Source organism: Monodon monoceros, unplaced genomic scaffold (assembly GCF_005190385.1).
Source record: "Monodon monoceros isolate NGI ecotype Baffin Bay Population unplaced genomic scaffold, NGI_Narwhal_1 Super_Scaffold_19, whole genome shotgun sequence".
Lineage (NCBI taxonomy): Eukaryota > Metazoa > Chordata > Mammalia > Artiodactyla > Monodontidae > Monodon > Monodon monoceros.
Window position 1 is genome coordinate 9,560,559 of NW_021703775.1, and position 13,327 is coordinate 9,573,885.

A 13,327-nucleotide genomic window follows, 5' to 3' on the forward strand; every position below is an offset into this window, starting at 1 on the left:
CATCAAATTCCACTGGTTAAAGGCTCAGTCCCTCAAGACTGCCCCCACCCCACTTCACACCAGTTGCAAGTCCGGTTGTCACCTGTGCTTCTGACTCATCAGCTGTAAATCAGAGGTTCCCATGACTCCCTCATTGTGTTTGATAATTTGCTAGAGTGGCTTACAGAATTTAGGAATACAGTTTATTTATCGCCTACCAGTTTATTATAAAAGGATATGATAAAGGATACAGATGAACTTCCAGATGGAAGAGAGACAGAATTTTAAAATTTTCGTGAAGTCTAATTTGTCTGTTTTTCTTTTGTTGCCTGTATCTTTGGTGTTCTGTACAAGTAATTGCTAAATCCAGTGTCGTGAAGCTTTTGTCCTATGTTTTCTTCTAAGAGTTTTATAGTTTTGGGTCTTACATTTAGGCCTTTGATTTTTTTTGAGTTTGTTTTTGTGTATGGTGTTAGAGATCAACTTCATTCTTTTGCATGTGGATATCCAGTTTTCCCAGCAACATTTGTTGAAAACACGGTCCTTTCCCCATTGAATGGTCTTGGCACCTTTGTCAAAAATCATTCAACCATATATACAGAGGTTTATTTCTGGGCTCTCTATTCTATCCCATTGGTTAACATGTCTGTCTTTATGCCGGTACCACACTGTTTTGGTGACTATACCTTTGTTGGATATTTTGAAATCAGGAAGTATGAGTCTTTCTGTTTTGTTCTTCTTTTTCAAGATTGTTTTGGCTGGTCAGGTGTCCCTTGAAATTCCATATGAATTTTAGGATGGGTATTTCTGTTTCTGCAAAAAATATCTTTGGGATATTGATAGGGATTGCATTGACTGTAGATCACTTTGGGTAGTATTGACATCTTAATATTAAGTCTTCCATTCCATGAACGTGGGTATGTGTTCACTTATTTACATCTTCTTTAATTTCTTTTAGCAATGTTTTATAGTTTTCATTGTACTTTCACTTCCTTGGTTAAATTAATTCCTAAGTATTTTATTCTTTTTGATGCCATTTTAAATGAAATTGCTTTTGCAATTTCCATTTGATAAGGGATATTGGTCTGTAGTTTTCTTGCAGTGTCTTTGGCTTTTCTATCAGGGTAATGGTAGTCTCATAGAATGAGTTAGGAAGTATTCCCCCCTCTTCAATTTTTGGGGGAAAGTTTGAGAAAGATTAATATTAATTCATCTTTAAATGTTTGATAGAATTCAACAGTGAAGCCACCAGGTCTAGGGGTTTTCTTTGTCACAAGATTTTTGATTACCTACTTAATCTCCTCAGTAGTTATAGGTCTATTCATATTTTCTATTTCTTCGTGATTTAGTTTTGGTAGGTTTTGTGTTTTTATGAATTTGTTCATTTCATCTAGCTGACCCAACTTATGGGTGTACAATTGTCCAGTATACTCTCTTATAATCCTTTTTATTTCTATAGAATCAGTATTAACCTTAGTTTTATTTCTAATTTTTTAAAAATTTGAGTCTTTTCTCTTTTTGTTCTTAGTCCATCGAGCTAAAGGTTTGTCAATTCTGTCGATGCTGTTCAAAGAACCAACTCTTGCTTTCATTGATGTTTTTCAATTATTTTTCTATTCTCTATTTTGTTATCTCTGCTCTAATCTTTATTATTTCCTTCTTTCTGCAAGTTTTGGGTTTAGCTTATTCTAGTTCCTTAATTTATAAATTAGGTTGTCAATTTGAAATCTTTCTTGGTTTTCAGTGTAAGCATTTATAGCTGTGAAATTCACCCTTTGCACTGCTTTGTTGTGTCCCATAAGTTTTGGTATGTTGTATTTTCTTTTTTATTTATCTCTAAGTATTTCTAATTCACTTTGTGATTACTTTTTTGATTTATTGATTGTTTAAAGTGTGTTGTTTGATATCTACAAATTTGTGAATTTCCAAGTTTTCCTTTTGTTATTGATTTCTGACTTCTTGTGGTTGGATAAGTTACTTTTTATAATAGTTATCTTTTAAAATCTGTATGACAGTTTCTGGCCTAACAAATGATGTAGTCAAATTTTCTGATGAGATCTGCTGGTAGTTTTAATGAGGATCCCTTGTATGTGATGATTTACTTCTTGCCTCTTTGAAGATTGTCTCTTTGTGCTTGTCCTTTGAAAATTTGATTATAATGTGTCTTGGTGTGGATCCCTTTGAGTTTATCTTACTTGGAATTTATATTTTAGATGTTTATATTCATGTCTTTCATCAAATTTGAGAAGTTTTCAGCCATTACTTCTTCAAGTGTTTTATTCTCCCCTTTTCTCTTTTTTCTGAGACTCCCACAATTTGCATGTTGATCTGTTTGATGCTGTCCCACAGGTCCCTTAGCACTGTTCATTTTTCTTCAATCTTTTTCTTTCTGTTCCTCAGATTGATAATTTCTTTAAGTTAATTGACTCTTTCTTTTGCCTGCTCAAACCTGCCTTTTAATCCCTTTAATAGAAATTTCCATTTCAGTTATTAAAATATAGCTACAGAACTTTTTTGTTTGCTTCGTTCTAGGTGTTCGATATCTTTATTGGTGTTTCCATTTTGTTCGTACATTGTGTTTTTTGGTTTTGTCCCCATCTTCCTTTAGTTCTTTGAGTGTCTTTAAGACAGTTGTTTTAATGTCTTTGTCTGTTAGATCTGCCATTAGGTCTTTCTCAGGGACAGATTCAAAAGTAGACATTTTAATCTAATAATGTGGTAACTCCAGAAATCAGATTCTCCTCCTTCCCCAGGGTTTGATGTTTTTAAATGTTTTAAATTTATGTATGTATGTATTTATATTGTTGTAGGTTGCCTCTATGTCAAGAATATGCCAAGATGTAAACTTAAGGTCTTCTCAGGTCTTTTCTGAGTCTGTGCCTTTCCCTGGGTATGAATGGTCACTTTATAATGTTCCTTGTATATGCAGCTCCTTTTGAACCTCCTACTCTTTAATGTGTGACCCCCAAAAGGTGAAAAAGAGAAAAATAAAGAGAAGGGGAAAAGGGCATCATCCCTTTAAATCCCCTTAAAGTCACTTCAGCTGGAGGTGGAGGGACTTCGAACAGTTGTGGGAGGTGCAACAAAATTAGCCACCAGCCTTTTTGTCTACACCTCTCTGATCAGAGGCAACAATCAGTGATCAGAGCAGAGATCCCTGGTATTTGGGGGACAGGGTCCTTTTTGCTCACCCTGGCTTCAGCAAGCTGTGTGCAGGCTGCTCCAAGGACACTTGCACAGCTGCCTGCCAGGTGGCTTAAAGCAGGGGTGGGGAGCTGCTACTGTGCTGAGTGATGAAGCTGACCAAAATTAGCCACAATTTACCATCCATGCATTTCCCTGAAAGTCAGAAACCTTCAATAGACTCCACAATTCCAAAACAGTTACATCAGATTCTGCCAGCACAGTTGTTATTTAGATGGGGAGACAGATTCCTGGTGCCTGCTACAACCAAAGGGTTCTGAGAACCCTTTCTTGTTGCCCTTGTTCTCTGTTCCTATTGTTGTCTTCCACCCCTATCTGCTTTGTGTGTGTGTTGTTATAATTGAGCATTTTATATGATTTCATTTTCTCTCTCAGCATGTCATTATACTTTTTTTTTTTAGTGGCTGCCCTAGAGTTTCCGACATAAACTTACAACTAATCCAAGTCCACTTTCAAATAACACTGTACCACTTCATGGGTAGTGCAAGTACCTTATAATAATAAAGTATTTCTAATTCCTCCCTCTCGTCCCTTAATGTCATTCTTTTCACTTATACATAATTTATAACCAATGATACACTGTGACTATTTTTATTTTGAACTGTTATATGTTAGATAACTAAGAAAAAATTTTTATTTTTCCTTCACTTCTTCCTTCTTTAATGCTCTTCCTTTCTTTATGCAGACCCGAGTTTCTGGCCTATATCATTTTCCATCTTTCTGAACAGCTTCTTTTAACATTTCTTGCAAGGCAAGTCTACTTGACAAGTTCCCTAATTGTTGTTTGTCTGAGAAAGTCTTTATTTCTCCCTTGCTTTTGAAAGATAATTTTACAGGATACAAAATTCAAGTTTGGTGAGATTTTTTTCCCCTCAATACTTTAAACATTTCATTCCACTCGCTTCTTACTTGCATGGTTTCTGAGGAGAAGATGGATGTAATTCTTATCTTTGCTTTTCTATGGGTGAGATATTTTTTCCCTTGGCTTCTCTCAAGGCTTTTCTTTACCTTTGATTTTCTGAAATTTCAGAGGGTACTTTTTTTTTTGGCCATGTGGCTTGTGGGATGTTAGTTCTGTAACTAGGGGTTGAACCCGGGCCACAGCAGTGAAAGCCCGGAATCCTAATCACTAGGCCATCATGGAACTCTCTGATTTTCTGCAATTTCAGACTTACACATATATTGTCAAATGATTTTTGAAAGACTCCAAGGTAATTCAAGGAGGAAAAGAGTAGTCTTTTCAACATTTAGTGCCTGGAACCCTTGGATATTCATGTGGAAAAAAAAAAGCTTGACCTTACTTTAGGCTACACACAAAAGTTAGCTCGAAATGGACCATAGACCTAAATATAAAAGTTAAATCAATAAAATTTCTAGAAGATAATCTTGAAGACCTCAGGGTAGGCAATAACTGATGTCTTAGAAACACAAAAACATAAATCATAAAAATGATACATTGGTAGACCAGTCTTCATAAAAATAAATGTTCTGCTTCTCAAAAGACAGAAAAAGAAAACAAAAAGACAAGCCACAGATTGGGAGCAAATATTCACAACACATATAACTGACAAAGGACTTGTATCCAACTTGGGTCATGTATCCCTCTGACAATACGTACACTTGCTTCTCATTATTTGTTCTGTACTGTGAATTTGCCAACTTGCTAATATTCATTTTACCCCTGAAGTGGATCCTTATGGTACTTCTGGGTCATTTGTGGACATGTGCAGAGTACTTGGGAATTTGAGTTGCCTGATGTGCACATTCTGGCTGAGGTTGAACAAGGCGGTACTCTGCTTTCATGTTTCAGCCCTTGTCCTGTAGCCAAGTATCCTTTTCACGGTCTATTTAGTGCCATGTGTTTTGCATTTTTGTGCTCTTTGTTGGTGATTTTACTTTTTAAAATGGTGCACAGTTAGTGCAGCACACTTAGTGCTGACTAGTGTCCCTAAGCTCAAAAAGGCTGTAATGTGCCTTATGGAGAAAATACCTGTGTTAGGTAAGCTTCATTCAGGAATGAATTATAGTGCTGTTAGTCATGAGTTCAGTGTTAATGAATCAACCAAATACATTAAATAAGGTGTCTTTAAACAGAAACACAGATAAAACAAGGTGATGTATTTGCCAACTGGTGAAAATGTAGTGACCATAGGCTTATAGAACCTAATGCTCTATTTATCCTAGGAGCAGTAGTTCAGTATTTACCAAGCCAGTGTTTGTGGTGACTTTATAGAACCTAGTTATTGTGAATAATGATAATCAAATGTATATCTGCTATGTATATGTGAAGCATTGCTCTGTTGCATTCAAGATTTCAGAGCTGTTATTTATTTGATGATTGGAGGGAAATTATTTTTAACCCAAATTGTATACCCTGCTAAAAACTATTAATCAAGTGCAAAGGTAGAATAAAATATTTTCAAACACAAGCAGTCTAAAAGCAATCACCTCAGTCCCCATTGAACTATTTCCTAGGAAGTAACTAAAGCATGTGCTCCCCCAAATGAAGGAGTGAGCCAAACAAGGAGCAAGGGTTGTATGGACCACAGGAAACCAGAGAGCAACGTGGCAGGGAGATGAGGGAACATGCAGAGTGATGATGAGGGGACAGCTGGGCACAAGGTCCCAACAGGGCAACCAATTCAGATTGCAAAGCTCTGGGAGAGACTTATTAACGTCAAAAAAAAACTGAGGGAATATCCAACACATCTCACAACTTGAGAGATTTAGAAAACTGCTACAGTATTTTGGTTGAATTAATGATAATAGAAAAAAATAAATCCCTCCCCTTTAAAAACAAACAAAACAAAAAACCACAGATATTAACCCTATGAGAAATAAAATTATTTTAAGGAAAAGAAAAGTAGTCATGTTACCGACACTTTGGATTCAGGCCCCAACAAAGGTCCTTCTCTCCGGCATCACTTGTGCCAATAGAACGAGAGGGAGTTCGATTCAGAAGCGAAGGGAAGTTTTATTCTCTGATAAAAGAATGGAGAGGTGTGAGCGGCCTCAGAGTACACGCTTTTCCCGAAAGGCTACGGGCCGGGCTGCTCAATCAGGTTCTCTTCCATGGAGGGCCGGGTGGGCGCCTGCAGGTCCAGCGCAGGCGCATTGCTCGCTGCACTTAACATTGAAGGGCGGGGCAACGTCTCTGCACACCGCCCGCCGCCGCCATCTTGGGTTGAGTGTCTTGGGCACCGTCTGCACACGGCCTGCCGAGCTGAGGTGTCAGGCGCAGCCCCTGGCTGTGGGAACTCTGTCTGAAGTGCCGGGTGCGAAGCCACTGCTTGAGGCACCCTTTGACCAAGTGACACCAGACTGAGCACAAAGGAAAAGAGATTAGACTTTATTATTCAGATTCTGTTTTTATATACTAGGAATTGTTAATGAGCTTTGCCAGTGACGCTAGTGCCCACCCTCTGGGCAAGTGACAGGAGAGCCGTCTTGTATGTCGCTTTGCTGCCCTTGTCCCGGGCACCTCTCCCTGCCTCCTGCCAACTCCGGACCCCGGCGTCTTCTGCAGCCGCGTCTGTTCCTGTTCACAGCTGTTCTGGGAAATGACTTCTCTGGGCCCAGGAGACCGGAGCTTGCGGAGTCCAGCTGGGGCTCCTTACTGCTCCTCAGGGTTGAGAGAAAGGTTTCGGGGCCGGGAAGGATGGGATCCTGGTGGCCAAACACCGTTAAATCCTTCCTTGCAGATTTTCAGGGTCTTCTGCTAAAATGCAACATCCTCGGGAGCCGTAGTCCCTTTAAGCCCCGAAGGTGAACGGGGGCAGCTGAGAACCTGTACGGAGCTGGGGGAGCGGGGGAAGCAGGTGCTCGAGGGGACCGGGGAAGGTGGGGAATGCGATGCTTCTTCGGGGATGGCTCCTTCCCTGCCTGGGCGCCCGCTCAGCCTCCCTGCTTCAGGGCTCTGAAGCCCTCAGCGGGGCGTCATCCAGAGGCTGCGCCGTGGAAACGGTGATCACACCTGCCTGGTAGGATCGCCGTGAGGTGACGGCACAGAACACGTGGGGAGCTCTTAGCTTCCGTCCCACTGGGGGTGCACGCCAGCCACTGGGGGCCCTCGTGTGGATCCCAGGAGGGAGCAGAGCTGAGCGGGTGGGGGGGGGCAGGATGGGGCCCTATGGTGACCACGTGAAAGCTTCCTGTCCCCCAACCCTCCCCCACCTCCCTGCCTGGTGAGGCCAGAGTCCCCTGCGCCTTCCATTTCCGCTGAGGGCTGTGCCGGGCCACGGAGGACACCCTGTCGGGAGACCCCCGAAAGGGTCCAGGATCTTTCCCCTGCTAGAATCAGAGGCCAGAAATACACCTGACTTAGGAGAGTGGGGCGAAGGGCGGGCAGCCCTATCAGAGCATCTGGTGGAAGAGGCCAGCTCTCCAGGCACGCTGTCTCGGCGTGCATTCCAGGCATTGTTTGCCCAAGGCAGGGCACAGGCCGAGACTGGAGGCCCCTGCCCCACTTTTAGAAGTGAGGGCTTGGCAAAAATATGCTGTCTGTCCACCTGCACTTGCCCTGCCTGACACCCCTTCCCGACCTGGGCGATAGGAATGAGTCCCAGGAGGGGCCCTTGGGACCAAAGAACTCCTTCCTCCTGGGAGCTGTTGAGAGCCCCTCGGTCCTTCTAGCCTCACTGTGTCCTGTTGGGGGGTGGGTAGGGCGAGCATCTGCAGAGAAGCAACCAGTCAGGCCATCTGCCTGGGAGGTGGGGGTGGGCGAGGTGCTCGTAGGGTTAAAGAGCAGAGGCTGGTGGTGTGGAGAGCAGGACACCGGGAGCAGGCTGGGTGTGGGGACGCGTCGGCATCGTCACAGACGTTCGTGGTACAGTGTTCGAAGAGTGGGCTGGGTGATGTGTGCATGACTCTCAGGGACGGCCGTGCCCCTCCCGAGCCGCTGGTGGATGCTATCCTGTGATTCGCAAGGTCGTCATCCGTTCTTACCCCAGAAACTGCAGTCCGCAGGGCAGCTGGTGGGCCCCAGAGCCCGGGCACTGGACCTCCACACTCACAGGGATGGCTCTTTTTGACCTCCTGCCCTGTGGTCAGTGCAGGTTGCTAATTTAGCCCCTCTCTCTGTTCTGCCTCAGTGCAAGTGGCAGAAAGCGGTGGGATATGTTAAAAGAGGAAGACACAACGCCCTCAAGTTCCTGTCAGTGGACACTTCGGTTGATTCTGTGTCTTGGCGACTGTAAATAATGCTGCAGTGAACATGAGGGTACAGGTGTCTCTCTGGAATAGTGATTACCTTATGCTAAGTGAAGTAAGTCAGAGAAAGACAGTGTATGATCTCACATATGGAATCTAAAACAAACAAACAAACAAAAACTACCTCATAGAAACAGATCAGTTTTGTGGTTGCCAAAGTGGGGCTAGGGCGTTGGAGAATTGGGTGAAAATGGTCAAAGGTACAAACTTCCAGTTAGAGATAAATAAGTCCCGGGCATGTTTGTACAGCATGATGACAATAGGTGACAACACTCTTCTGTATATTTGAAAGTAGCTAAAAGAGTAAATCTTGAAAGTTCTCATCCCAAGGAGAAAAGATTGTGTCAGCTATGTGAGGTGATGGATGTTAATTAAACCAGTTGTAGCATTTCACAGTATATATATACATAGATCAAATCATCATGTTGTACACCTTAAACTTCTACAATGTTACATGACAATTGTATCTTAATAAAACTGGAGGGAAAAAGAGGAGGGTGGCAGGGGCAGGAAGACAAGGGGGGCAGCATTCAGAGGAGGGTGCCCAGGAGCCCTGAGGCTGCGTGCCTGCTCCAGCGCTAACTTACTGGGTGCTCAGGTGAGTCTCTTGGCCTCTCCAGCCTCCTGTTCTTCATCTGGAATGTCCCCGACCCCTCCCAGCACTGCCCCCAGGAGGGAGGAGTGAAGCTTGTTAGGTCTGGCTACTCATGCCTGGGCAACTAAGGGACTGAAGGGTCTGGTCAGATGACCATGACCATGACAGTGACCTGCACTTGGCGGTCAGAGGGCTCTGGCAGAAATGGCTTCCTTCCCAAGGGACTGAAAGTTGGTTTACTTTGTTAATCAAAATTTGGGGAATGAAGACTTAATGGAAATAAAGAGGCATTTATTTGGGGTTTTTAGGACTGCAGCCCAGGAGAGCCAGATTCAAGAAGCACTTGAATTGTGTTCTGCTGGACTACAAAATGGAGAGCGCTTATAAAGGCAAAACCCACAAGGCCGCAGTTAGTTACGAGTTGTTGATCAAGAATTATAATTGGAGCCTGCAGGAGGTAAGGATCAGCTGGAGTCTGAAGTGATTGTATAGTTAGAAGGGGGAACAACCTTGAGACCACAGATGTTGTTTTAAAAACAACTGGTGTCCTTGGTTTGATATAGTTAAGAAAATGTTGAAGTTCTCAGTGGTGCAGGGACGTGTCTGAGACAAGATTCTTAATGGCCACCTGCCCTGTTTTGTATTCCTGAGCTGTGATTACTTCCGTATGATTTCAGTCTGTCATCAACTAGGTGGGGCTTTTTTTTTTTTTTAACATCTTTATTGGGGTATAATTGCTTTACAATGGTGTGTTAGTTTCTGCTTTATAACAAAGTGAATCAGTTATACACATGTTCCCATATCTCTTCCCTCTTGCGTCTCCCTCCCTCCCACCCTCCCTATCCCACCCCTCCAGGCGGTCACAAAGCACCGAGCTGATCTCCCTGTGCCATGTGGCTGCATGCCACCAGCTATCCACTTCACGTTTGGCAGTGTATATGTGTCTATGCCACTCTCTCTAGGTGGGGCTATTTTAAAGTATGTCATGGCTGATTAAATGTTCAGTTCTGTGGGGAAAAGCAGAAGTGTCAGTCCGAGTTTCTGACAATGTCAGGAACATGGTTAATTAATAAACACAGGCCAATAACCGTCATCTGCCCAGGTTAGAGACTTAGGATCATTCTAGACCTTTCTCTGCTTCATTCCCATGATGGTGAGCCCAGCTGACACTTCCTCAGCCTTCTTTGGTCCTAGGTGCTTACCTGAACCAAGTTCTTGAATCCTCCCAACAACCTGTGAGGCGGGATGAATATTCCCCTTCTGCAGGCAAGGGCCCTGAGGCTGAGAGGTCACACACGTGTGCAGGCTCAGGGTCCGTGTCCTCAGCCGCTGCCTTCCATGGGATCTCTGTTCACCAAAACCTGGTCAGGTCTATCCCCACCTCCCCAGCGCAGCCTGTCCGCCGCTCTTCCCCCACCACCCCTGCTACTGCCCACACCCATAGCATCTCTCACCTGGAGAGCTGCCCCTGCCAACAGGTACTCGCCTTCAGGGCCACGTCAGACTCTCCTAACCTCTGGAGGCCTCCCCTCCCCCACCCCACCTGGCTGGATCATTGTCCCGGCTCTGCCTCGGGAAGACTCCCTGCCTGCAGGTGTTCTCATCTCAGACACACTTCCTTGGCGGCTTGGGCTTCGGCCTGCGTTTCCCTGAAAATCCCTGTGTGTAGTCTGGAACCTTCTGTATCGTCTGTCAGCGTTGTGGGTTTGAAGGACTTGCTTGGCAGGTCTGTGCCCCCCGGTCCTATGAGATGTGGCACATGACAGGTAACACTGGGGGCCGTGGAGCCAGACCCTTGGAGCTCGAGTCACACCTACTTGCTCTGTGACCTTGGGTAAATCATTTAACCTCCCTTCGCCTCAGAGTCCTCATCTAAACAGTGTCCGCCACATAGGGCTGTCAGGATTGAGTGAGTGAGTAAAGTGCTTTAAGCAGCACTGAGCAGCCAGTGGTGTTGGCAAGGCTTCTCCCATCATGCCCCTGGGCGCCTGCCTCCCACCAGGCTCTCCTTGACTACAAATTAGCTGAAGGACGTCTTGGGAGCTGAACTCCCTGCGTGTATCAAACCTCTCTGGGTACCATCTCTAGAGCCTGGCACTGTGATTGTCCCAGATTACCTGTGAGAGAAGAGAGAGGGCACAGCTAGGAGCCCCAGCATCTGCCTCCAGCACCCCAGTTCTTGGAGGCTACCAAACAAAGCCCATGAGAACAAAGCCCATGAGTCATGCAGAGAGCGGGGAAAATCACTTTCAATCTTTTTCTCAAGTCGTGTTATTCTAAATGCCCTGGGCGGATGCCCATGTGTGTAGGAACACTCGGCCAGGCCAGAGGCACTTTGCCCCTCAGAGGCCCCATTGTGACCCCGGGAACAATCATCCCTTGTGTGGGCTTGAAGGCTGCACTGGCCCACGGCCCACGGGCCACGGCTGGCAGTGCAAAGCCTGTGTCTCTTTAAGGTCAGCATGGAGAGGCCTTAAATCCCACACGTGGGCTGCTGCAGGGGCTCTGATGAGAGGTGCTTTTTAGAGTTCGGTTTGGGCATGTCGGTGAAGCCCAGCTCCTCTACGCTTTGTCCTCTCCAGGAGAAGGGCAGATCCGGTGGGACCCACTGGGAGCGCAGCAAGGGGTAGGGGCTCGGTTCCTGGAGGGGGACTATGTGTGATGAAGCCCCTCCCAGGCCGCCTGCCCTGCCCAGGGAAGGCCCTTAGGATGTGTCCCCAGAGCCCCCATAGAGCAAGGGGGCCACAGGCACTGAAGTCACAGGTAGAAGCATCCCGAATATCCTGGTGGGATTTGATCCACGGCTGCCTCTCCTTCTTTCCGTCCAGAGATGCACACCCTCACCCAAGTTTGTAGTCACCATGGTTGGTTCTGTGCTGCAAGCTTTGCCTCTTGGTCACGTACAGACATTGACTTCTTACTCCTTTCTCAGGCCCGTGGAGGGACATAGCTCTTTGTTCTATGAACTTAAGAGACACCCAGTTATTCACCTTCTTCACAAAGCGTCAGCTGGCCTGGGGGCCCTTTGGCTTTGTCGGGGCTGCAGCGTGGAGCTCGGCAGCTGCCTGGACGGGCCTGGCCATGACTTTGCAGCTCAGGGCAGCCCACCCCTTTCAGGAAGACAACGGTGTCCAGGACCTGGACTCGGCCGTGTGGCCTCCTGCAAGCCCTGCTAGCGGTCCGGATCTGTCCCACATGCCCGGCTTCATCCCCCTCTGACGTCCTCTGCCCACTGGTATCAGGTCTACTACAAGGTCTTGTCTCACTGTCACTTCCTGAGAAGCAGCCAGAGAGCAGACCCTCATGGGGACAGGTCTGGACACCTGAGGACAGTGAGTGAGCGCAGGGCTTCAGGGACGGAAGAAGTTGGCCCCAGGCCCAGCTCCAGTTCTCACCCGCTGAGTGAGTCTGTCTCCTTACCTGTACAAGGACAGTCATAGCTGTCTACTGTGCCCACTGGGAGGATGACAGGAGGCTCTCTGTATGGAAGGTGCTTCCACAGTGTCTGACCCAAGGCAGGAGCTCCAAACATGGCAGCCAAGATGGTCACACAGTGCAAATTTGGGTGTTGGTGTGACCTGCCCTTTGGTCCAAGTCAGGGCCACCAAGCAGGCAACCTCTAAGGCATGTCCCACCTGCCCTTGGGGTGGCAGCCAGATGTGCCCCATAGGAGGTTCCCTCTTGCCCAAGGCCCAGAGGCAGAGCTGAGGCATGCCAGCCACGAGAAGCTTTGGGGGGCAGACACCATCCCACACCTGGAGGGACCAATGGTCCCAGCACACAGTAGGTGCTCAGTTGACGCCCAGTCTCTGTGATCTGAGGACCTTTCTGCTGTTGCCCAGCAGGCTTCTTAAATGCCCCCTTCCCCAGGCCACATGGGTTCCTGGGAGCACTGCCCTTAGCAAGGAGGCCTGCCCACTGGCCAGAAGTTGTACCTGCAAACACTTCCTAAATAGCTGGATGCAGATGGAGCTGAGCAGTGAGATGCACCAGCCGGGAGACTGGACCAGGGTCTGCTGGGGGTGGGGAGAGGCGGGGTGGTCTGGGTGAAGGAAAACAGGACCAGGAGAGGGCATTTTTTGAGGCTGCCCACCCTTATTACACCCAATGCAAGAGGAGGCAAATCGAATGCCCAGTGAAACTGCAAATTATAAAAATGACTCAGGATAGAAGGAATGAGAAGGTCATGTCAGAGAATCTTCTGCAAAGCTTGGGATTAATGAGGATTAATGTCTAATTCGAATTAGACAATTCCCAACTGAAAAAGGCAAAATAGAGAAAGAGCACATCAAATTTCCTTTAAAGAGGATAATTGGAAAAACATTGAGAAACCCTTGGGAA